The sequence below is a fragment of the Phalacrocorax carbo genome, chromosome 21, assembly GCF_963921805.1.
Source record: "Phalacrocorax carbo chromosome 21, bPhaCar2.1, whole genome shotgun sequence".
Lineage (NCBI taxonomy): Eukaryota > Metazoa > Chordata > Aves > Suliformes > Phalacrocoracidae > Phalacrocorax > Phalacrocorax carbo.
In genome coordinates, this window is record NC_087533.1 from 7,657,383 (window position 1) to 7,682,674 (window position 25,292).

The 25,292-nt window shown below is 56.0% G+C and overlaps 1 protein-coding gene across 1 annotated transcript in view; it reads left to right on the top strand.

Annotated features, from left to right (window-relative positions):
- The window catches only part of DSCAML1 (DS cell adhesion molecule like 1), a 103,170-nt gene that overhangs the window by 47,010 nt on the left and 30,868 nt on the right, over window positions 1-25,292 (top strand). The window lies entirely within an intron of this gene.

Genomic DNA, 25,292 nt, shown 5'->3' on the forward strand with positions numbered 1-25,292 from the left:
CAGAACCAGGGGCTGGAGTGGGTGTTTTGTGGCCAGAGCTTTGCTCGTGTCTGGGAGCACAGACACCGGAAGGTGCAGGTGGGGGCATGTTTCAGTACTGAACCTGGGTATTTCCCTTTGCTGCTTGTTTCTGCCACTGAATTTTTATGGTTTGAACGGCTCCTCTGGCTGGACACAAGGTGTGAGAGCGGGGTGTGCAGAAGGTGAAGCTGTGCGTGCTGCTGGCTTGCGTAGCTCCTCTACGTGCAGGGATGGGGCAGCTGCCACCGTTCCCTGAGCTCCCAGCATTTTGTATGGCTGTCCTGGCTGTCAGGGCTTTCACCTATCTGGGGCCTGTCGTGCAGCCGTGGGGGGTGCCCAAGTGGCCGTCACAGGAGAGCTTGTTGACATCTGTCTCTTTCTACCCTGTTTCTGTGGGCAGGAATGGTCCTCTTTGTTTTTAAGAGAGCCTCTCCTATTCGTCTGTCCCTTACTGCGTCATCTAAACTGCATCCTATCCTTGCTGATTTACATGCACTAGCTTAGGATGAATTTCGGGCTTGACACAGGCAAAGGACTGAGTAACTTGAGTAACATCGAACTGTAGGATGTATAAGCGATACCTTGGGAACAATTCTACAAGATGCAGGCTAGGAAACTGGCATTCAAGAGTGCCTGGTTTTGTGCTGAGACAAAAAAAAAGCCCATTAGAAACAGCATTTGTAACTTTACACCATTGCTTTGACTGTCACTGCAGCTGGGATCTTCAGGAGAGAGAGGGTGAGGAACAGTCATCTACAATCTGATGGGGGAGAAGGTGGTAATCCCTAGGATGCCTCTGCACATGATGCCAGAGAATCAGTGTCTGTCTCGGGCACTGTGGAAGGGGCTGATTTCTTTACCCTGAGCAACACAAAAGCCCGTGGTGTTTAACATGGTATAGAGCTTGTACCTATCACAGTGGAGGGACTGGTGTTGAGATATGCATTACAGTGATAATTCTGCCAATTCCAGAGCATTAGTGTTATTAAAATGTCAGGCTGATATCTTCCTCAGCATTAAAACTCTTAATGCACTTTATCCTTTCAAACTCATGGTGCTCCAAGGTAAAGCATGAGAAAAAAGTGGTTACAGAGCAGAGGATTAACAAGAAAGAGAAAGGGGATGCCCTGTTGCAAGGCTGCTGTGCAAACAGCTTCCTTGAGCACTCGTGCCTTTCAGTCAGGTTAAACTCCAACAAGACATGTTCACTTCTGTGACAACTGTCTGAAACTTGCTCGTGTCGCCCAAAGGGAGCTTTAGCAGCAGCATTGAGCTTTTAATATTGTTGGAAAAGAGCTGCTATGGTTGGATTTGGCCAGGAATCCCAGGTGCGTGCAGAAATGCATCCTGGCCTACAGCCAAGCGGCAGGAGGAGAGCTCTTCTGTGCCTGCAGGTACAAAGCTGGCCTGGGGCTTGTGGCCATTGGTGGACTTTTGTGTATATCCAGGTGATGTCTCAGGGGAGAAACTGTTCAGGAGAACGAAAACTGTATCAATCGTATCTCCTCACATCCATCGTGCATGTGCAGGGTGGTTGTACTGCTTCTTCAGACCATCTTGGATGGCACTTCCTACTCCTTGGAGCTTCCCAGGGAAGTCACTACATCTGTAGGTGGAAATACACACTGGCAACTGAAAGGTTTTTGCAGGGGAAAAGAGATGAGGAGCTGAATTCTTCCTCTGCCACACTGGCACATTCAGAGCCTCCAGAGTCCAGGAAAACTCTCTACTTATTGGTACACGTGGGGGAAAGGAACAGGTATTTTATGCCTGAGAGAGCAAATAAACCAAAACGCATCTTTGAAGGGATGTGGAGTGGTTGGGGTCCCCGCTGGGGGCGGCTGTCCGCGGGGTCTGCGGGGCGGCTGTCCGTGGTGCTGAGGCGCTGTCCGTGGTGCTGTCCGTCCCTGCGGCGCTGACCGGCCGTGGCCGGGTAGTGGCCCTTCGGTGTTTGCAGTAGATCCTGCCCACGCTGAGGCAACAGGATTATGTCATTATCTGTGACCCCGCGGGTGTCATCGTGTGGCGGCTCTAGCCCTCCTGCAGATGGGGAGGCTCCCTGCCACGCACTGTGACCCTGTGCCTCCCGACTCCTGGGTGACAGCAGCTGGGCTGCTGAGCGAGCTCGGGCAACGCCAGGTGACACAATTTCTAGTTTCTGCCCTTTTTCGTCTTCATTTTTATTGCCTTTGCCACTGTTCATCTGGAAACCTAGAGTTTGCTACATGCCTTAAGAATGGGACTGGGCTTTCTCGTGCCCTCAGTCTACGCACTTTGTACTAGCTTACTCTTTTTCCCCAATGAAGTGGGCTCTTCTTAAATGTATCTCATTTCCTGCACAGCGCTGCTTTCAGTGCTTCTCCTCATATGGCAGCGGAGAGGAATCCAGTCCCCAGGCAGTGAATTAGGAGGTGGTAGCTGCTCATTTTTCATCTTTGTGATAAAAAATCTAATGCAATCATCAAAAAATAAAGCTGCGTTTTTCATGTCTTCGCCATTAGGAATGTCTCTTGCTACTGCTGTCTTTTCCCTCCTACCCCCAAATTACTGAGGTTTCAGCAGTGTTTAAAATCTCGTGGAAATTTACTTTCGGATGCCAGCAAGGGGTGGGAGTTTGAGTAATCTCTAGGGCCATAACATTCCAGAAGCATTGTGTTCCTTTAATAAAAACATTTTTCATTTGGAAACGTGAATGTTATTTTTCCACAGGCATCATCCTGAATGGGGCTATTCTTTCTTGTCCTTTAGCTTAAGATATTATAACTCAGGAGACGTTCTCCTGGTTTAGCAGCCACAACCTTACGTTTATTGTGTGTGTGGCCACAGCAGCCCCCTCAGATAATTTTGTTGAGGACTGTGAAATTTGCCTTCAAAACTGAAATTGAATCCATTCTCCGCTTTCAGCAGCGTGATGGGTTCCTGCATATGTCTCTTTCCCAAGGATGTTTGCAGTTATTGAGACTGAGTGTGGCTATTTATCACAGACAATACAGAACAAAGAAGAATTTATTAATAAGTCTCCTGTTCTCGTGTGCTTTCCTGAGGAAGCTGAAGCATGCTATTTTCTCCTTGTCCCTTTTATATCTACATGGTTTTGCTCCTGTCCAGTCAGATTAAATGCTTGCTGAGGAAAATGGGTTGCTCCATAACATATGGACAGGTTAGATTCAGTGTATCAGGAAGGCTACAGGGGTTATTGGCTAACAAAAACCAGGGGAAATAATGCGGAGTCCTATGAGCCTGGCACGAAGGAGCGACCCCGAGGCAGGGGCCTCTGTGCTGTCCAGGTGGCCCCAAGCAGCCCTGAGGCTCCTGGGGAGTGCTCTGCTGGGCTTTTGGCACGGATTAGTTTCCATCGAACGAGGAGGATGTCTACAGGCAGTCCTGCTCTGTGTCCTGCTGGGTGGCAGGAGCGATTTTGGGGGAAAGCAGCATGTACCGAACGTCTTTGGTCCTTCTCTGGCCTCACTTATCAGTAAGATCCTGCAGGCACCCGCGGTGGGAGGCTGGGCACTGTGTTTGCCCATCCCTCGCCCTCCTTTTGGCCGTCCTGGGAGGTGGGCTCAGCGGCAGCGCAGGCAGAGAGGGAGAGGATGTTTTCTGGGAGCTCCTGCCTAAAATATTAGTCAGAGTTGCTGACATGGGAGGGCTGTGATTCCTGCTGCTCTTGGGAAAGGGAAGGTGCCTAGGGAAGGTCTGGTGGCTTGGTTTTTTTTCCCTCTTTGTGCCTACTTATGCACTAATTAAAGGTCAGTCGCCATTTGGATTCAATGCGTTTCTCTCCTTCCCTGGGCGGTTGCATTGGCAGAGGGTTGTTTTCCATTTGACCAAGCTGTGGCTGCAGCGGTTGCCCCAGGGTGAGAGTACCCACTCCCACATTCAGAAATCCAGCGGAGGCAATCGTGTCTCAGCCCGTATCGTTGCTGGCATCTGCAGGAGAGAGGAAGAGAGCCCCTCTTCTGCTGCTCCAGCTCTCTCCAGCCCCACAAGATGAGTGTTAGTCATTTATAGGTTTTTCTCCATGGATACATACGCGGGCACGTTGGTAAAAATATACACGCGCACAAGTATATTTATCTGTAGTGCAGTGAAACCAGCGCGGGCTGCGAGCTGATTCCCTCGGGTGAAACACCGTCCTTCCCTCCGAGTGCTTTCAAAGGGGAACTGTGCTGATAATTAGTGCAAATATTTTGAATACAGAACTCATCACGGGCCTTTGTCACGGTGACAGGCAGTGACCTGAGATGCATTTCTCCTTTCTTAATGCATCTGGAATATGTAATTAAGAGGTGACTAAAAGATCCTTTATCATTCTTTGTTTTCTAATGCGGCAGGCTGTTACGAAATGCTGCCCCCTCCTTCCGTGGCTCGCAGTTCCCCGTGACAAATGCGGGGATTGATATTTGCGCTGCTCTTCAAATCACTCTGAGATGGTTTGTCCGCTCCCAAGGTGTCGTGCCTGCCTTCCGTCTGGCCCTCGTTAAAGTCAGAACTGCCGAGGCAAAGGCGGTCCGTTAGTAGGCAACTTGCCTGAGAGGGGCTGTGAGCTGCGGGAAGGGCGCAGCGAGGGAAGGGCGCAGCGAGGGAAGGGCGCAGCGGTGCCGTCGCTCCCGAACCCCGGCAGCTTGCGTTGCAGGCTCGGCGCGGTGGCACCGAGGGATGGGGGAAGCAAGCTGAAGGCAATTTGTGGAAATAAGCCTGAAACGCAGGGCAGAGAAGGCAGGACGGTCATAGCAGAGAGGCATAATACCTACAGCAATATCTCGCTAGCTCCCGACACCCCGAGCTGTACGATATTACAGATCTGGGCTGGCCCGACGTTAGCGTACGCAGTCAGGCTCTGATACGCTGCGGTAAATGCAGCGTGACAGCACCTGAGCGAGTCTACGTGCAGAACAGATGTCTTCTAGCTGGGGCTGGGGCCGTAGCACATCGTCATTTCATCAATTATATATCGCTTCCCTTGCTGTAAGCAGGCGCTCAGAAGCAGGACTGATAAAGGAGACATAATAAGATTTGAGAGCAGAAGAGAAACTTGTGAGGAGGGAGCTTAGTATTTGGGCTGGACTCTCGTCAGGGAGATGGCGCAGGGTTGGCAGTCGCCTTGGCTGTTCCTCAGCGAGCACGCTGAGCTCTTCACCACTGCGCTCTCAAACTCTGCGTCCCCTTGCACCTTTCCGTGGCAGGACCCTCGGCCCTCGCACCACAGCGACGGGAAGGGACGTGGCCTCCTCCTTCCCCTCCTGCTTCTCACCGGGGACTGGAGCCCGTGGGGCCCAATCCTGGGATCGCTGCGGGACCCTCCTGGCACCACCAAACCCCCTCAGCTTTTACTCACCGATTTACTTATTTTTTTATTTAATTGTTCCAGCTAGCTGCCTTTACCTGGCAATCCTGATTCATTAAAGGGAATGCAGGGCTTTTATTGTGACTGCGGAGTGTCGTCTAGTGTTTTCACTGAACGTGTAATTTGCCATGTATGAAAACCATTTCCAGAATTAATTTACCTACTGCAAACAGTTTGTAGTAATGAAAATGCATTTTTCATGTGGGTTTGCTGGAAAAGCTGGCTGGAGCTCAAGAGCTCACTTTATCCATCCGGCATGAGTAGGAGACGGAATTTGTTTAAAAATTAAATAAATAACACACCCACCCCCCATTTCTAATACAATATGGCCCAGCAATAATCTCTGAGGCAGACTGCAAAGGCTGCAGAAAGCTCCATCTGTGGCATTTTAATATGCGGCATTGTCTCCCTTTTTAATATTCCCCCTTTCCCGGCTCATGTTTGTGTAAGTGAGACGCGAGATGCTGTCATCTTCCCGGGTCACATTTTGATGCTTGCAATGATCAGAAGTGGAGATGGATGCAGCCGCGGAGCCCTTCCCATATTAACACACATATTTTAGAATAATTGATGCTGAATTCATTTTGCAGCCTCATTTCTCCTCAGCCTTCCCCCACCCCCTCTTTCATATATGCATGGAAAAAATCCTGTTATCTGTCCAGATGGCAGCTGGGTGCTCTCAGCCGAGCCAGGCCCTGCTCTGTGTTTCGGAGGCTCCTCCTGGCTGGGGAGGGAGCAGGGGCTGGAGGTGGGAGGCCGACCGCCGCGGTAGCGTTGGGCGGCGTCTGCGCCTGGCGTTGCGGTGCTGGGCACCGGCGTGGGAAGAGGCTCTTGCTTCGATACCAGCCCGCCGATGCTCCGCTGGCTTTGGGCTACCCTCCTCTGGCCTGAGCTGCTAAAGCCGACCTTCGCAGGTGGCCAGGTCTGACTTCTCGGTGGAGGCGGCGTGGGGTGATGTCAGCTGGACGGCATCAACGAAGCTGCATAACTTTCCGCAGAAAAGGGTTAATCTAAATGCCACCGGCAAACCTTAAAACATTGTGGGGAAGGGCAGAAGGAGGCTTTTACAGATGCTTTAAAATAAGGAGGTTCGAAAAATACTTAAGGACTAAACCCCTTTGAAAACCTGCTCCTGTGTTGGGATTGTCTTAAAATATCGTGTGCTATAAAGAAAACTCAAAAAAAGCTCTTTTGAATAAATAACTGATAATTAATACAGGGTTGACGAAATTGTTGTTTAAGAGATTTGAGGAAACCATTTGAAAACATGCAGGTGTGTCCAAGTAGAAGATGGTTTGCACTGGCCACAGGATTGTTGGTGTTTGTAAGGAGGTTTTGACCAGCTCTTTCAAACCTTTGCAATGGTCCCCGTGCTGAGCCGGCTGGATGGGGCCCACCCGGCCGTCGTGGTTACATCGGGGTAACCCGCTTGTGGGGTTTATCGCTGTCTTTTGTCCTTGGGGTGTGACACTCAGCATCCCAGCCCCGCGCCTGCAGAGCACCCGGTGCCTGCAGCTGAGCCCGCAGATAATCCTTTGGAGATCAGTGGATATTTCACGTGCTTAAAGTTAAGCCTGTGCTTAAGTGCGAGCAGGGTGCCGCATGTGGGTGATGGTGGGGGGCGGGGTGGGCAAGGGAAGGGACACCCCTGGGCAGGGGTACTGGGGGTGAGGCTGGTAGGAGTGCCAGGCACCTCGCCAGAGGCAGCGGAGCCCTTTCTGGATCCATGCCGGTGCCCCACACCATCCAATGTGCAGTTTTGAAGAAATCTAATGGCGCTCACCCCTCTAGCTTGCACTTGGAGATTGCAGATCCCTAATTGAGGACCATTACCGAGCACACATATCGCCTGCCACTCTGCACTTGTGTTATTACAGCCTAACCTCACGCGTTATGTTTATCTTATTCCAGGACTACTGTCAGCAACGCCACTCTAGGCATAAACTTAATTATATCTCCTCGGGTAGCAGCAGGGAAGTGATTTATTGCTGGCTTTTGTTTCCATCCTCCCTCACCTCTCTGTGATTACACTCCGGAAGACGTGCGCTCCTGTTTGCCGCTACGGCGAACGCTTGCCTGCAACTTCGCTGGAGTTGCAGAGCTCGTGTCTGAAAGTCGGTGTTGGCCAGAGACCTGCGCTCCAGCCCCGGAGCACTCTCGGTGGCCCCGTCCTTACACCCGCCTCCTCTCCCACGCACCAACAGGGCGGCACAGCGTGTCGGGGTGTTCGGGTGTGCAGGGCAGGGGCTTCCACTGCTAATGCTCTGTGATGCTTTTTCACACTATTTCAGTGGATGGTTTGCTTTTAAAATAATGAGCGTGCAAAGGCAATAGCCCCCTGCGCGAAGGTGCTCCTGGGGAGCGGATGTGCCGGATCTTCAGTGCCTCTTCAACCAAACATCCAGAGGTTTGCCACCCGGCGCTCTCGTGCCCGCTGGTTTTCTCTCGCTCCTCCTTTCCCCCGCTGGGTGTGTGCTGACAGAAGCATCCCCCCAGGATGCCCCTTGCCGCTCCTGGGCAGCGTGCTCTGCCCTGCTGCCAGGGTCAGTTCCTCAGGAAAGCGAAGAAGTTTGGGAAGTGGCTTCCCTTCCCCGTGCCGTCTGCTAAGGCCCCCGCTCTCATTCTCTGGGGAAAGGGAAGGTGCTTTAATTATTCCTGCCTTGTGCAAATGCCGTGGTAATTAGCAGCACTGCAGAGAGCAAGGCCTGGCTGGGCTTCCAAGCGCTGCAAGGAAGCAGGAGCTCCTCACCACTTGTTAAAGATGTCTCTCCGCTGAGGTATAACTGTGCCAGGCCCGGCTCAGCACCGGCTTTGGTCTGCACGCGAGCCACTGAAATGGTCTCTGGCTGCACGGGACAGGACGGGGTTTGGGGTGCTGAGTGCAGCTCCCAGCACGGGTCTGAGCGCCGGGGGGCCGGGGGGGAGCGAGCGCTGGCAGCCAGCGTTAGGGCAGGGCTTGGCACTGGAGGCAGTGGGTTGCGGCAGCGGCAGCTTGTCCAGCCATGCTGCTCTCGTTCGTGGTTCAGAGCACGTACAGCAGACAAAGAAACCCCAAAGGGAGCAGAGGAAAGTGGGGCTCTCGCCCGGTGCACCTTGGTCAGAAGTGGGGCGTCAGCACAGACTCGTTGCCTCGTGCCACCTCTCCTCGTTGTGTGGGGATCATGATGAAGCCAGGAAAGGATGGGCACATAAATTCTGTCTGACTGGCAGTGGAGTTGCCTTCTACCGTGGGACACACCAGAGGGGTTTTACTGTTCTCTGTCCTGTATGAGGCTTTCCTCTGCTGCCGCTGTTGTGCACGGTGTGTGCTCTGCTGAAGGAAGCTGGAAGAGTTTAGCACTTTCTTGTCTCTCGTCCCTTGCTTGCTGCAAGCAACAAGGGGGCTGTGGCTGATGTGCCCCGGACGCCTCTGCCGCTGTGCTGGGGGAGCGGGAGCTGCCCCACTGCAGCGAGCGCCCGCACGGGCACCCTTGTCCTTGTAGGGGCGAGCTGTTGGTTTTGGTCCAAGCTCCATATGAAATAGGAATGCTGCCCTGTCTGGCAGCTTTGCCAAGGGTTGGCAGGAGCAGCAGCACCTTCTCCAGGTCTCTGAGCACCATGACCCACCCTGGTCCATCCACCTTGAGCAATTCGAGTCCAACAGCTCTGAACCCTGGCTGCAAGAGCACCTCTGGGAGTAAAGGCTGGAGGCTGCCTCCCACCCCGCGGGCAGCTGGGTCTCAGCAGGGCCTGAACCGGCTGGCAGGGGTGGTGTGTGGTGTGTCTGCACTGGAAACGCTGCCGGATGACGGGCGCTAGTTACGTATGGGCTGCTCTTTTGTGTGTGCTGTGGGTTTTTACACACGCACCAGCACGGCTGCGCGGGACGCGCCAGCTCTGCGTTTCAGTATGCAGAGCAGGGCGCTGCAATAACACATTCAGTGAATTTCTCCATGTGGTTTTGAACAAATTGCTGATTATTTTTCCCCTCATTATTCACCTGACAGACGAGCAGGTTGAGTAATTAGTGAATGCGCATGAACTTTGCAGTGTTTTTATGAATAAAATGTTTGTGAATTGGCTGGGTATTGGCCCTTCTACTTTAGCTTGCACACCCGCTAACGCGTGTTGGCGAGGAGCATCATTAGCCCATCCTGTGCTGCCCTCCCTGCCACCTTCCCTGGGAGAGCTCAGCTTTTTGCAGCAAAAGCACGCTCATCCTTCCCGACCGTGGCACAGCTCTCTGCTCCGCTTGTCGTGCAAACTGTGCTCCCATTGCCTTCCTCGGCGCTTGCGGATGAGGAGCCTCCTTGCGTGGCTGTGTACGGACGCTGCGCTTGCCCCTCCTTGCTCCCAAAATCGCCCCGCCGCCCCTTGCCCGCCCTTCGTGGGCAGCGGGTGGGACAACGCGTGCGAGGCAGCAGCTGCGGAGAAGGGTGGCTGGCAAGCCTTGGATAGCAGCTGAAAGGGATGACCAATTTGTATCCCATGAGTTTTGGAAGGCTTTTTGGAGGTGAGATCTGGCTCCAGCACTGCAGGGGCAGGGGGACCTGCGCAGGGGCTGGGCCGCAGGAGAAGTGCGAGTGTTCCCAGCCTGGGGAGGGCTGGAGACAGGGGTCTGTGCCCTAGGCAGAAGGGCTGTGTTCAGGGGGGCCTGTGATGGAAGTCTGTCAGCCGGCCCTTTAGGGGGAGTGCCCTGCAGTCTGTCGCCTTTGGAGCTGGACACACGAGGCTGGATGCTGCGTGCCGTCCAGGGAGGGACCGTCCAGCCTGTGCCGCAGGCTGTCCCTTTGCGTCCCCACGTCCGCGGCTCCCCTCTGCGCCTGCCCTCCTGCGGTGACCCAGCCGTGGTGGCTTCCTGGCGTGGGCTGCTGCCTCTCCGAGGCAGCCGGCTCGGACGAGGCCAGCCGTGACTGCTGAAGCCCCGGGCTGTCCTGGCACAGCGAATGTTATAAAGGCGCCACTGAACCGTGCAGAGCAGGAGGGAGCCTTGGGCAGAAGGCCAGTGGCCAAGGAGGTGTCCCCCCCGGCCAGTGACGACAGTGTCCACGCTGTCCTCGCATCCCTTGCCCCAAGTGATGCTCCGACCTGGCAAGGGTGGGGGCGGGCACCTCCTGAGACCCTCTCACGTTTGCCCGAGATGAAGGGACTCATCCTGAATGTCACTGCAGGGAAGCAAATTGGAGGCGGGGAGGGGACAGATTGAGTTCGGGTCTCGGATAAAACTCTGTGTGTGTGTGCATGTGCGTGCGTGCTGAGGGTGAGCGAGATGCCATGGGTCACACCTGAGTCACTGGTGAATTATGGGGTCCCAGCTCCCAGGAACTGAACACCACGAACCAAGCAGAGCACAGCGTGGGTGCATCGTGCATCTCTTGTGCTGTTGGGATAACAAAGAGCCATTCCTCTCGGAGGGAGCATGCTTTCCGAAAATAATGGGCGACCTGGCAGTGATGCCCAGGAGTGCCAGGCCCTCGTGTGCCACTTCTGCTTCCCCTGGGCTAAATCCAAACTGCCAAGAGCTGCATTGGGGGCCAGGGTGTCCCCCAGCCCGCTCCAGAAGGTGGGCGAAAGGATGTCTTTAGACAACCTCATCACATTTAAAGACTTTGAGCTGTGTGGAGTCCGCTCGCTCTCCTGGTAAGCTGCCCCAGCATCTCATTCCTTGTTGCTAGGAAATTGCATCTTACTGCAAGGTTGAATTCGCCTAGGGTGAGCTCCCAGGCTGGGGATACTGTTGTGCTGCTGTCAGGAAGACGTGGGATCTCTCTTCTCCGTGTCTGTGGTGACCAAGCCACCGCTTACAGATGGGTGCTGGGCACTGTGCTGCATCCCACAACATCCGACTAGTTCTTCCAGCCCTGAATCATTTTTGTGATCCCATTTTGGAGTGTTTCCCCCCAGTCTTTGAAGTATAAACCGTTACTTGCTGGATCCCCCAGGGCTGGCATTGCGGGGCTCCCTGACGCTGGGAGGGGATCGCTTTAACGGAAAGTGCCTCTGCTGGCAGCAGGTTGTCAGCTTTGCGGCCACAGGTCCTATCACCAGGGCTGGGAGGGACTGATTAGATATGTCCATGGACAGTGGATCTATAAGCTTTTACTAAAAAGACTGGGCAGGGGTGTCCCCGCTCGCGTCCCTGATGCGATGGGGACACTGGGCAAGTGGGAGGGAACCGGACTGCAGAAACGCCTGTGCTCGTGCGCCCTCCCAGAGCAGTGTCTGGGACAGTGCCAGGGCAGAGCACTGGGCAGACACAGCATCGCTCTGACCCCCTGTGGCATGTCGTACGCTCCCAGGTAGTTTGGTACAGCAGTTGCATGAGGGCTGCATATAGCCGTGAGACTACTTCCCTCCTCCTCCTCACTGATGGCCTGGCTCGAGCCTGCTGGGGCTGTCCCTCTCCATGACTGGTTTTCTGGTTGAGTCCCCAGTCCAGGGGGTACTGCGTTGCTTCCGAGGGCCCGCTGGCATCCTGGCAAGCCCCCTGAAGCAAATGCCTCGCAGTGGACACGACGGCATTGGCAAGCTGATGGGATCACAGCAGCACTGTCCTGCCCTGGTCATTACTTGCTGTATCAGTCACTGTGCTACCTGGCAAAATCGATCAGCAAGGATTTTAAGAGGGGTCTAGAGGATGGATAAAGAGCCGGCAGCACTGGGCCGAGACTCGGCGGGCACGTTGCTGTTTCCAACCAGACTAGACTGAGTCCTGGAGAGCGGTGGAAGAAGGAAGCCAGCCAAAGGCAGGAGGTGTGCAGTGTGCGTGGTGGCAGAGCCTAGGCACCCCCGCTCCTCCTGCCCCGGCTGTCAGACCCCTTCCTTCGTCCTCTGCCAAAGGGCAGCGTGCTCCTGGTGTGCTCCCAGCTCCTGGGCTCCCTTTTCAGCACCCTGGTCCCCAGCCCCACCTGACATCGTGGCAGAACAGCCGGTGGCCTGCCTTTCTTCTCGGAGAAGAGGGTCCCCACTCACACCGTGGTGGTGCTCGAAGCCCTGCTGAAGGAGGTAGGGCAGCGCTCAAGTACACTTCTTTATGAAAGCCCCTACCTTGTGAGAACCGCTAAATATGCTGACAGTAATAATGATAAGGTGGCCCTGGTAGCACGCTCTCATCCTTGTCGCGGTGAAGGAGGACTCTTCAGTGGGATTACAGCTCGCATGCGGCACACTTGTGCCATCCTGGTTTGCAGAGCCGGCACCTCTGCTCCTGCTCCGAGTGCTGCTGAGCGAGCGCTCTGAGGCAGCCCACTCTGCTCGGTGTAGCAGTGATTTATGGTCCAGGTGCCAAATCCATACATAAATTCTGCTAGATGAGCAGGTACCAGAATTGTTCCAGGCCCCCCGGCAACGTGCTCATCTGCTGATGTGCAGACTTCCCTCCTGGGGTCTGCAGCAGGACCAGGGCGGGGGGCGGGCGCGGTGAGGACCACTGCACGTGTCACGTGCTGCTGTGTCTTCTGATCCACAGAGCTTTGGGTGTTGCTGGTCCTTGTGGGGTGCAGGTGTTAATGCCGAGGCTCCCACAGCAACCAGACAGGCCTGTCTGTGGCAGAACTGCTGGGTTGTTAAACAAAGCCACCGTGGCTGGTTTAGTTCTTGGACCTCTAACTAGGTCAACATACGTTTGCCTTGTCTTAATAATTATTGATAAGATGCGGCAGATCGTGTGCCCCGCAGGAGGCGGCCGCTCCCCCTCCCAGCTGCGCTGCCAGCGCTGCAGCCCCTGCGTGTGGCAAAGAGGCTCCTCTGCAGCGAATTGGTGCCCTGTCCCTGTCGGGGGGAGCGGCAGTAACGCAACGCGATGGTGGTTTCCCCCTGTGAAAGCTGCAGCTCCCCAGTTGCTCTCTGAACCTTTTCAGCACTGGAACGTGGGTGAATGGTGAAGGGCTCCTGGTGAAGCACCGCTGGCTTTTGGGGCTGCACAGATGTTTCTCCCACCTTGCCCTCTTCCAGAAGGATGGCTTGGCTCCTCTGCAGCAGGCGTGTCAGTCCACGGGCTTGCTGTTAGCAGTGAGTGGTGGTGCTTGGGGAGTAGACGGGGGGCGAGGGCAGGTGATGCCCCCATCTGACCTGGCAGCCCCCCTCCTCTCCCACTGCCGACCCCCACGAGCACTCCCAGCTGCGGGGCAGGCGTGGAGAGGTGGTTTTCCTCTGGAGTCAGCCGCTCCAGCGGGACGGGCGAGAGGGAGGGAGCAGCAGGAGCGTGCCATGGGCCGGGAAGGGTCGCCACGTGCTGCCTTGAGCTGCCGACAGCCCCCGAAGGCAGGCGGTGATGGGGCTGTGCCTGCGGGAGGGACTCATGTGCAGGAATCAGTCTGAACCAGGGCAGGCTTTTGCAGACCCAGCACACAGGCCGGGTGGTTTTGGGGGTGCCTTCATGGGCAAGGGCTCCTATCTGTGCCGCCTTAACGAAAACCTGCAGACCAACTCTTTGAGCAAGGTGAAAGGCAAAGAATAAACCCAGCCACCCTCTCCAAGCCATTCAGACTTCAGAGCTGAAGAGGAGGTTATGTCCTGGGGATTTTTTTTCAGTTGCTTTTCCAGCGCTAATGAGCGGGGAGGAAGTTCTGCTCTTTGTTCGAGTTGCAAGCACCGATTTTTTTTCCCCTGGTGTGTAGTAGGGAGGGGAGGAGGGGACGCACCGCAGGGGCCTGCGAGCGCATCTGCGTGGACGTGTGGGGCCGTGGCAGCGAGCGGCGGCGGGGGGTCATTCCACCTTACTCGGGAGTTCTAGGCAACAGGAGTTCTTTTTGCGAGGCTTTTGGGTTTTCTCATCAGATCAAGACAAGGTCTTGGCTTTAGCAGGATTCGCTTAGGCCTGGTGCAGGGCAGAAATATGCAGCTCTCTTGCAGATTTCCATGTTGCAAAGGGAGCTTTTTGGCCTCGAGACTTTCCACCCGCAGGCTCTAGGAAGCTTCTTGCTGCCTCTCCTGTAGTCAGAGCATCCCCAGCACCTACATTTTGACCTTTGCAAATAGATGTCTTTATGCTATTCTTGCACTGCCAAGTGTATTTCTGGCTGTAGAAATACAGTCTATGAGGGGATCCAGGCCGTGTACTTTTGCTCTGCTCTCCCATCCCTCTAACTCGAGGGGTTTTTAAAGACCACCTCTCAGATTCAGAGCACCCCATCCATGAAAACCAGTGCAAAGGCTGGGTCCTTGCTGGATGCCCTCGCTCAGGCGGTGCACGGCCGCTGTCCTGTAGAACTTCGCCCAGCTCTCCCCCTCCTCCTCAGCTGAGGCTGCGGCAGCGGGGCTGAGACGCGGCCAGCCCGGGCTCGGCTCTCGGCACGGTCCGGCTGGAGGAGGCGCTGCCGGCGGCGCGCTCGCCTTTGCCGCTGTGTTCCTGGGGGGACCCTGAGAGCGATGGGCGCAGCCGCCTGCCCTCGCCCGTCCCAGCGCCAACTGCCCCTCCGCCGAGGGCTCGGCACGACTTCATCATAATGCAGCATGAATTTCATTAGCTCATTTGTCTCTGGCTCCCTGAGCCTGGAGATAATTTAATCCAGAAGTGGTTTACAAGGAGGAGCGAGGTTTAGTCTGCAAAGCTTAATAACCCCCTCTGGCTGCCGATGGTAAAGCCGAGCTTTGGGCTAGGCCGGGGTAAGGCTGTTGGCTGCGCTCAGCGGTAAGGGCGATGCGTGACTCCGCACCCTTCTGATCTCGTTAGGCAGATTTTGTAGCGTGAAATAACGACCAGAGCCGCAGCACGAGGTTTGCCCGGGCTGCTGCGGCTGGAGTGAGGAAGTCGGGTCAGGAGGAGATGGCTTCTTTACACATGCGTCTTATTTTCCCTCTGCCTAATCAAGGGAAGGTTTCCTTAGCACGCTGCAAAAAATCATTACGTACGATGCTTGTGGCCCGGTTAATTAAGATCTACAGTTCTCTGGGTAGGAAAAGACGACCTATATTTACTATATGTAGGAAGACATCTGCCAGCTAGAAGCACTAGATATCCCAGTGCAGGTTCGTCCTGCTTTCTGCAGGCTCTGAATTGCAACTGTTTTTAAGCTCTGATGCAGACCAAGTTAATTTTAAGATGACTGTTACTATTCTAAACATAAGGAAGGGCATATTTAGCCTCTCAGTACTCAAGAAGGCAGAACCCCCTGCATGTTTCTAGTAATTTTTCCCTAACAGTTTGCACAAAACAACAACAACAAATCCTATTTGGTTTCTGCAAAAGAATATGTTCGAGGGTGATCGTAAAATAGATTATTTTTAAATCTGCAGATGGTTTCCACATATTCCTCCTCAGCTCACTGCAGCTTTCCACCTCAGTAAACTGGTTTGTAATTTAGCCGAGGGCTGTGGAGCAAGCGTTCTGTCGTCTTGTTTTTCTTGTTCGACTCCTTTATCCCCCCTCCCTCTCTTTTCTGTCCCCTTTCTCTTTTATTTCCCCTTGCGTTTCCCTTGCCGCTGGGCGGTCAGCGTTGGGATGGGTGCGAAGGCACGGCTTGGCAGCCAGCGGTCCCTGTGGCCGAGGCCCCTCGCCAGCTTGTGCGGGGAGGTCCCCGCGTGGCTGGGGGGCTCGGGGGGCTGATAGGTGATGCCGTGGTGCCGTGGCTCCCGCTCGTCCCAAACAGCTGGTTTCTAGGTGGGGAAACTCCGCTGTGTTGGGCGTGGAGGGGCCCGCTCCCGTCCGCACCATCCCCTCCGTCTGCCGAGGTTATCGGGGCACCGGAGCTGCCCCGCTCGAGGGGGGGCTGGCCCGGCTCCTGTGCCGCGGAGGAAGGCAGACAAGGGTCTCTTACTGCTTGGATGAGAGATGCGCGGCCCTGAGAAAGATAATTAGAGAAAGGATGCACTTTCAGTCCTGCGAGTGCAGTTCTCCCCTTCCCCCCCCGCTCCCTGGAAGAAAACACCGCTTTTTTTATTTCTTTGTTCTTTCATGGTTCAGCATTATAATTATTGAGATTTCACTGCAGGGCAAAATGATCATTTGACAATGTAAGTGGGGAAAATAATTCTCGTGTTATCCAGCAGCCTTACTCTTACTACAATTATGGCGAAACTCCTGCAGACTGAAGTGGGGGCAAAGAATTTCCTCCCATGCGGGTGTTTGTCTGTTCAAGATTTCTCAAGATTTGATTGCAGATGTGAGGAATTTTTTCCCCTCCCGTATTTTTAATAACCCGAGGTTGTTGATGGATGGCAAAGGGCTGAAGTACCTGTTGTTTTCCCCTTTGTTTTCATTAGGCGTTTTCCATTTCTGTCGTTCTCGGCGTTCGTGATGGATTTTTATGAGCAAGTATCTTGGTTAGAGCTATTCGGAATTGTTTGAACAGAAACATCTACAGCGTCAGCGAAATGCAATTAAAAAATCCGGGGAGATTTGACGAAACGCTGCAGATTAGCCCCTCTCAAACGGGGGACAAGGATGGGTCGTTCCGTGCCGCCGGCTTCTGCTCGGCGGCCGGTGCCGGGGCAGGTGGGCTGGAGGCAGCCGCGCGTCCGGGCGGGCGCTGGGAGCCGGTGCTGTGTTTGCGGCCGGGCAGAGCCGTGTGTTCACCGTGACCTTGGTCTGGGCAAGGGAGTAGTTACAAGGAGGTTACGGCTGGGATAACACGAGGGTGCTGCAGTATCTTCTGCCTTTGGGTGGGCGCACGCGCCCGTGGCGTCGGCGGTGCCGCTGGAGAAGACTCTCCGGATGCGCGTCCCTTCTTGCAAACCCTCTCCCTGGCTGGGTGCGCCGGGGCTGGGTGCCGCGGCAGGGAAACATGTCTTAGTGCGGCGGCGAGGGTGGTGAAGGAGTCTGTTGTCCCTGTTACCCCGGGGCTGATGGAAATGAGCTGACAGAAGAGGCAGAATTAGCCTAATTATGGCCATACACACTACCTCGGTGGTGGATTTTCCTTTCTTAGCGACTTCCTGTTTTCCTCTTTGAGATGCAAATTTGTGCACAGTCCTCGATCCAGATTCTCGACTCATTAGCATGAAATCTGACTAGTTCCACTGTTTTTTAAATAGCAAATGAAAAAAAAAAAAAAGAAACAGTGCACACAAAGTAGCAGCGAAGTCCCTGCGACTCTCGGGGGCAGAAGGTGGAGAGGCTGGTGGGGAACGTGCTGAAATTGTTCAGGAATCGCTGAGCCTCACCGGCAGTTTGCCGTGCCAGGCTGCTCTGCTTGGCTCTTGCATCGCTGAGCGGGAGACAGACGACAGCTCGGCGGGTGCCAGGCGGGCAGAGCTGCCGGCGGGCAGGGAGCAGTGGCCAGAGACCCTGCCCGGCTGCCCAGCCCCGCTGGGCTGCGGCCACAAGCCCCCAGCCCGTGCCGAAGCCTCTGCCGCCGCCAGAGCAAAGGCAGACACACGTTCAACCTGTAGACTGAAGCCTTTCATTTTGCTTCTTCCTGGAAAACGAGGCTCGTCCTAATAGTGGGTTAGAAAAAATTACGCTAGAAAAATCATTTTTTGAAATGAGTGTTATCTCGATGGATTTTATATTTTTTTTTTATGCCTGCCGTAATCTCTACCCGCTGCAGCTCAGCGCTGGGAGAGGACTGGCAATACATCTGAAGCAGACGGCACTATTTTGTGCTAAATGTCACTCTAGTAATATTTAGCTCTCCATGGAAATAGAAATACAATTCTCGCTAAAGCGACGCGCACAGTACAGAGATGCAGCGTCGTGGGCTGGGCTCGGGGCGCCGCGGTGCTCTCCTGCCAGCCCCGGCTCCGGGTGCGCCCGGGGATGCCTTTTGCCTGGCGTAGCCGTTCCTCCCCTGCTTCCCCAGCCCCTCCCTCACCCCCCGCCCCCGCTTTCTGCCACATAATGAGTTTGATAAGAAATTGTCTCGTTAACAGGATTAGCCATGGAAATCTCTGGTCCCCTCCTATTCATTTTGTAATGCTCTTCATCCTGTTCTGTAATTTTCTGCTGGTATGAGACGGCTCCGACCACCTCGGGAGATTAATTCCTCCTCCTTCCTCGGTCGTGCCAGCGCGGCTGGTGCCGTGGCTGCTCTGCGGGCAAGCCCTGGCCCTGCGGCCGGTCCGGCCCCGATCCGGAGGAGTTCCTCCTCCTTGGTGTGTTTCAGTGCAAGCGTCTCATTTCCAAAGGAACCTACGCAAACGAGTGACAGTGTCCCCAAACGCCCGTCGCTTTCACTGCGTGCGCCCGCGAAAAGCTCCGGTGTCTCAGAGGCAGGTTAGAACCCGGAGAGGCAAACTCTGCGCTCGTTTATGCCCGCGTGAATCCCGTGCTGAGGTAGCATAATTCTGGATTTACTTCTAGGAAAATGACTCGCAAGACTGGCCCTTTGGTAAATAATTACCCTTGATTTAATAACTCCTGCCAGCCCTGCAGGATACCTTCCTTCCAAGGGAGTTAATAGAAAGAGATCTTTCCTAACATCTGTTTTCCCAAGTTTGCTGACTTGTGAGCCTGTATCTGGGAAGCGGCGTCCAGGTAGCGGCAGCCGCACGCGGCGAGTGAGTCAAGCGGACAAGGAAAACGTCTGGAGCCACTGCTCGGAGCGCGGCGGAAACACCACGGGTGTGAAAGGCTACGGTTACGGCAACGGTTTTCGTTTTCTCAGGTGAATTGAAATTAATGTTCCAGAGTTCCATGAGCACCTGCGTGGATCCTGCTCGCAGCTGTAAAATGCAGCCTTTTGCTTTCCCTCCCCAAAAGCTTCCTGTGCACAAAATCGGAACTTCTCTTACACCTTCCTTGCCCAGAGAGAGAGGAATGCAGATGGTAAAGCCATTGCACCGAGGGTGAAGTGACAGAGATGCTAATTGTTACGTGGACTGTAAGATTTCGGGAGATAACGCCTTACGCTAGGACAGGGAGAGCAGGGGCGCTGGGGGGGGGGGGAGCTTTAACAAGGTGATTCCCACCCGGCAGATTCCTTGTGAAGGCAGTAATTTATTTACCAACTTTTGCTCCCTGCGATGTGAGTGTCCGTGAACAGATTAACTTCCTCTGCTTCGTTGGAAACTATTTGTCATGCTGCTGCTGCTGATTAATTTTTGCAGTGGGGATTGCACCTGAGCAGCTGGTGAGAGCCACGACGTCTGCAAAGGGTGGGTCGGCCGCGGTGCTCCCTCGGCGCGCGTGCGAGCCACATGCTGGCCACTCGCTCCCAGACGGAGGGGAGCAGCATTGCCGAGGCGAACACCTGAGTTTACCAAGCCTGTTTGTTTTGGTGCGCGTTTTCCTAAGCCCCGCCAGGAAAATCCCTGCCTCCCGAGGCCATTTCTCCCAGTAAACCTGGCTGCCGTTGCAGCAGCTGCCTTCGGTGCCCCTTGGCCGGGGCGATGCCCCAGCCTGCAGCACCTGCAGCCCCTGCAGCGAGGGAGACCCCAGCGCCATTCCGGGGCACCCCGTCTCTGCAGGGCAGGGCAGAGATGCTCGACACTGTGTGCCACTGGCCACTGTCTTCTTGCAGGCTGTGCTGTGGGTGAGGGGAGAGGGCGCGGGAGCTGTCTACCTCCGTGTACGCTGGCCGCAGAACGGTGTCCTGGGCAGGAGCTGAAATCTCTAAGGTTGTTTGCAGAGGGTGTTGGTACGCCGCTGCACCCCTGGCGCTCTCTGGGCTGTAAATGCGGTGGTCAGAGCCAAACTTGACGCTCAGAAAAACCCATAGCTTTTCTTTTGTATTTGCTGACTTGTCGCTGGCAGGCTGGGCTTCTGCAGGTAATTCTGTAACGCATTAGGAGCTCGCTCAGCGGCAAAGGATCCGCTGCCGAGCGGCCGCTCTGCCGTGCGTGGGATGGCTGGGCCAGGGACGAGGGAGCAGAAGGCAGACCTTGTCCCCTGCCCGAGCCGTGGGGGCAGAGGGCTCGTCCCTGCCCTGCGCCCCTGCCCAGCCGCAGCTGGGTCCCTGGGGTGCTGCAGAGCTGCTGGGCAGCAGCGTGCCAGGGAGGTGACGATGACATCCTCCTTGTAAACCTTGCCTGCTTTTTGCCTCTCTCTTTTTTTCTTTCATCTCTCCCTCTCAGAAAAGCTATTTAAATGCAATTCCATTCTTAAAACCTCTCCCTCATGCATGCCTAATGAACATCAGGCAGAGGCGCCGGCAAGGGGCCCGAGTAGGATCCAATCTCGCCTAGTGTCGACAAGTCATTTGGAAGAAGCCCTGGGAGCGCGCCCGGTTTTATTACAGCGTAATTAGAAATAAAATCTTGTTGCAAGAGGAGAATGAGAGATGGGTGTTAATCCTGTAACGGGAGGAGATGGAGCCATGCTTATAAAGGAGATTAAGGAGGGGAGGCGGAAAGCCCGTCACGACTCCCCGACTTCCACCCCTCCTCTGCCGTTTCCCCCTCCCTGGCTCCAGCAGCAGCAGGCAGGCGTGCGGCTGGCGTTCCTGCCCGCACCTGCCCACCACCAGGAAAGGGCTCGCACCGGGGCTGCCTGAATTCCTGGATGTCTTGGCCCGCAGGGGGAGGCTCCTGGCAAAGCCTCCAGTGCCCGCAGGAGCAGGCAGCGCCCGGGGGAACGGGCAGCGCGGGCAGGCCCCGCGAACAGGCAGCTGCCCGCGCTGTGCCCTCGCCCGCCCGCAGCACGGCAGGGCCTGCTGCGCCTGCGGCCCCCGCAGCTTCCCAGGACGAGGTTTCTGGGGCACGGCGCTCTCCTCCGAGGAAGGGCCGCTCCTCCTGGACTGCGGAGGAGAGAGAGCCCTTTGGTGCAAAGCCTGACCCACTTGCTCAGCCGGCGTCTGTTGTGTTACAGATGCCCACGAGCCCTCAAGGTGGGAACGTTCGGCTGGGTGCGCGGCAGCTCGGCTGCGCGGGAGAGACGTGCTGCCTTTGAAAGGGCCGGGGAGCGGTGACTGCCTGACACCTCCCCTGGGACCCCGACGGCGGGCAAACATGTAAATAAATCTGTCAGATATCGTGCGGCTCTTATTAAATTTGCATTGAGCTCGAGTCGCGGTTCGTCTTTAACATCTCTGGGATGGACGGACGGATGTTTAATCCTGGCACCCAGTCCAGGCCCCCTCTGCTTTTGGCATGTGCTGTGGCACGGAGCTGGGCTCAGCCTGCTGAGATGAAAGGCAGCTCTGGTGCACGGCCGCCGCCTGCCAGCCCCCTCCTTTGCCCCGCGTCCCCCGCGTCTGGGGGAGGGAGGTGCCTGCAATCCACCCAGCAGCCGGCAGAGGAACGGGGCAGCGGAGCCGTGCCGTGCCGTGCCATGCCATGCTGTGGCGGTGGGCAGGAGTTTCCCTGCTGGATGGGTTTGCTGGCCTGCCCCTGGGAGGCTCCTCGTCCCCGGGAGAGCTCCATGCCGGGCAAATGGCATCCGGGAACAGCAGCCGCAGCAGAAAACTGCCGTTACGGCAGTGACAGAAAAACACAGGCTTTGTTCTTTGGGGCTTCCCCCTCCATGCCTTCCCCTTGGGGAGGCGTTTGTCACTTTAAACATGGCCAGAAATAGCACCAAACACTTATTGGATTTGTCCGGGATGCCTTGGGATGCATATGCTCAAAGTACGGCTAATTCATAAACGCTGGCACCTATTGATTCTCCAGCAGTTAAAATAGACTGCATAAGGAAATATTGGCCCCGGAGTACCAAGGGAAAGTTATCTCATTAGTCTTACGAACTATAAAATGTGCTCTCTCCTGAAGCCCTGACCCCATTGTTTTTATAAATCTATATTGGATAGAGCAGTAGCTGGTAACCTATATCGACTGTAATTTTTCTCTTGAAATTGGAAGGCCCTTGGGACTGATGCTGGGGTTTCATGGCCACCACAGGCAGCTGGAGGCGGGAGAGGATTTCGGTCACAGCGAGTATGTGTGTGTGCATACACAGTGAGGGACCCCCCCGCAGTGTGTGCTGTGGGGGAGAGCCCCCCTCTCGCCCTCGTGCTTTTCCCTGGGTGAGGGGCCAGCTCCCGCGGGCCGGCGGGGCTCTTGGCTGCCCTGCTCCTCTCTAGCAGGGGTGGGCGAGAGGGGCGCGGGGGGCTTCGGCGAGGCGTTCCCGAAGGCAGCGGCTCAAGTCTAGCTGGAAGAGTTATTAGAGACACATCGCTCCAGTCTGGCCACGGATGTGCTTAATCCTCTGCTTCCCGTAAAGCTTTTCCACCTCCTGGCAGGCAGAAAGATCTGATTTTATTCAGCGACCTTCAATGTTAATCTCGCTAGCAAACTCAGCAATAAGTCACTTCGGTGAGGTCTGTCGGAGCCATTTACATCAATTATTGCCCTGCATCTCTCCCTTGAACCAGCGTAACGTTCCTCGACAGAGTTACTTGTCCCTTTTCAGGGGAAGAAGTAAGAAAAAGGAAGCTGTGCTGTCAGGTTGTAGACATTGCGTTTAATCTTTAAAGCTGTGGCTTGCAAGGGGGCAGATGCCTCCTGCCGCTGCACGGTGCAGAGGCGGATGCTAAAACCTGCCGATGTCCTGCCCGTTCCTGTCTCTGGGGGTGATGCTCTGGCTCGAGCCCCATCTCAGAGCCTTGACCTCAGGCTCTGGAAGCTGGGGAGCTCCAGCAAGCTGGGCCGGGCTGAGGGCAGTGGGTCCGGGCAGGGCTTGGTTTGTGGTGCTGGTCAGCGATGGGCTCGCCCGGCCCGCTCCCACGCGTCGCTCTCCTCGGCATCTCCCGCTGCCCGGGCAGGAGCCTCGGGCTTTGGTGGGCCCCGCTGCCGCTGCCCCGTGTCCCGGGGCGGGCACGCAGCACCGCTGCTTTCTGCTCCTCCGCCGGCTCCTTGCGCGTCGCCCCGGCTCTTGCGAGGCTTTGTTTCCAGAGGAGCACAGCGCGTCTGCAAGCAGGGCTGAGGTTAACCATGCACGGATGCGAGCGTGCGGGGAGCGGGAGGCCGGCTGGGGCTGCCGAGCACTTTGCAAAATACGGCCCCTGTTACCATGGAAACCGGCTCCCCCCCCCCAAATTCCAGTGCAGCCAATGTTCTTCGCTTACTGGTTTGATGGAAGATGCAAAATTAATGTTTGATTTGCATGTTATTTCAGTTGCGCTCGCGGGACTGCTCCCCCCCCCCTTCCCTTTCACGGGGTTTGTATGAATCCCTCGGCGCCTCGATCGGCGGCGTGGAGCGCGAGACTCGCGCCGCTGCGCGCCCGCTCCCAGTTACGTACTGGTGCAGCGCGTGTGCTGCTGCGCTGGCGTCGCCGTGCTCTAGCGGGGAGGCAAAACTGCACCTGAGGTTTTGGCTGGGGAGCCCCCGGCCCCTCCAAACACGGACAGTGCCGTGGGTCTTGCGGTGCCATAGGGGCGCGTGGGCTGCAGCTCGCGGGAGGTGCTGGGACAGCCGCCCCGCTGCCCGTCGCACCCCGTGGGGCTGCCGGCTCCTGCTCCCGCCGCTTCCAGGGAGAATCTGCACAGGGCTGCCAGCCCAGCGGTCGTCTCTGCCTCCTGTTAACTTGCAGCAGGGCTCGCGTTTCATTAAGGTTGCTATTTCTTTGCTGTTTAGAGTCCCTAATGCTCTCGTATCAAGCAATTAGAGTCAAATACGCACATCTAGCTGAGCTGCAGCTGGAATGGGGTAGTGCCAGCAGAGCTCAGGGCTGCCGTCGCCTTGGCTCGTGCCGGGGATGTGCTGCGGTTCGCTGGGTGGAGAGCCCTGTTTTCTCTCAGTCTGTGGCGTCAAGCGCTGCTGCTGTGGGCAGCGAGAGGCTTCTGCGGTCCTGCCCCGGGAGCGGGGAGCCAGGCTGCTCCGGGAGCACGTGCCTTTAGTTCCCCAATTCCACCTGTCTTTCTCCTGCTCTTACGGGTTCAACCACGGCGCTTTCCTCCACCTAAACTGAGAATATCCACATGCTTCCAAAAGGTGCTAGAAGAAAAAACAGTTGGTTCTCCTCAGCAGCTAGGTCCTGCTTTGCCAAGCACGGTGCCGGGCTTGAAGGAGCCGTTTGCAGCCACTGCTGATTTTAAGACTAGGTTTAAAGGTTTTAACTCTGAACATTCAGCTCTACTAATTACCTTCTGCTTCTCTGCACTTTCTGTGTTTGGCAGGGGGTGGTTTGGCTGGCAACACGGTGCGGCCAAGCAGATGTGCCACCCCATCCCAGCTGAGGCTTGGTGGCGGCTGGTGCTGGAATAAACCCCAAAGGCCCCCGCAGAAACTGGGGTCAAAGGCTCCTCTCACTGTTAGCACTGGCAGGGTAAAGGGGTTTCCCAGGTGGGCAGGGGCGGTCCCTCTGCTTACCCTGCTCTCCATGGAGCCACTAAATGGTGCCCCAGCACAGGTCTTCCTGTTCGTGTTAGTTAAGATTCATGATGAATTATAGGGGTCAGGCTGGCTTCATGAGCGAGTCAAAGACTACCTTCCCCGTGTGCACTGGCGTGCACCAGGCACCTAAACCTGCTGGCTGGAGGGGGCTGCCCCGGCAGTGCTGCCTGGGGCTGCGCTGCCCTGCCTGCTCGCCTGCCATCCTCGCCCAGCACTCAAATATCAGCTCCAGCCCTTGTTTGTTTTCACATGCTCCCAAGTAAGTTAAGCTAATTATTAACTCAGCGGGACGGATTCACTTTTAATTGCCGCGTTGCTATGCAGCGTGTGGTGGAGCATCGCCCCGGCGGAGCATCGTGCCACACGCTCTCCTCGCCCTCTGCAGCCGCCGCGTCGCTGCGACTCGGCGGCCAGCCCAGAGCTCATTGCGATGGAGGGCTGGGGCAGGGAGGGGAGAGGGCTGCGTGCCGTCTGCCTCGGCTAAATCCCCTGAATCCCACCCCTGGGGAACGCAGGTGCGTGTAAGGACACCCCGAGCCCACCTTTGCGCCTGGGTGGTGTGTTTGCGCAGGATGAGTACTGCCACCGAGGGATTGCTGCTGTGGCACACCCAGGGCTAAGGCGGCAAGCGCTGCCGCTCGCCCTTTTTGGCCCAACTTTGCCTGCCTGAAACTTCAGCCCCTGAAGGTGAAGCCAGAGACTGCACCCCAGTGCAGTCAGGGTATGGGGAGGTGGAGGAGGGACCCGCTTTGCCTGCCCAGCTCCTGCCCACAGCGCTGGTGCCTGCGTGGAGTGC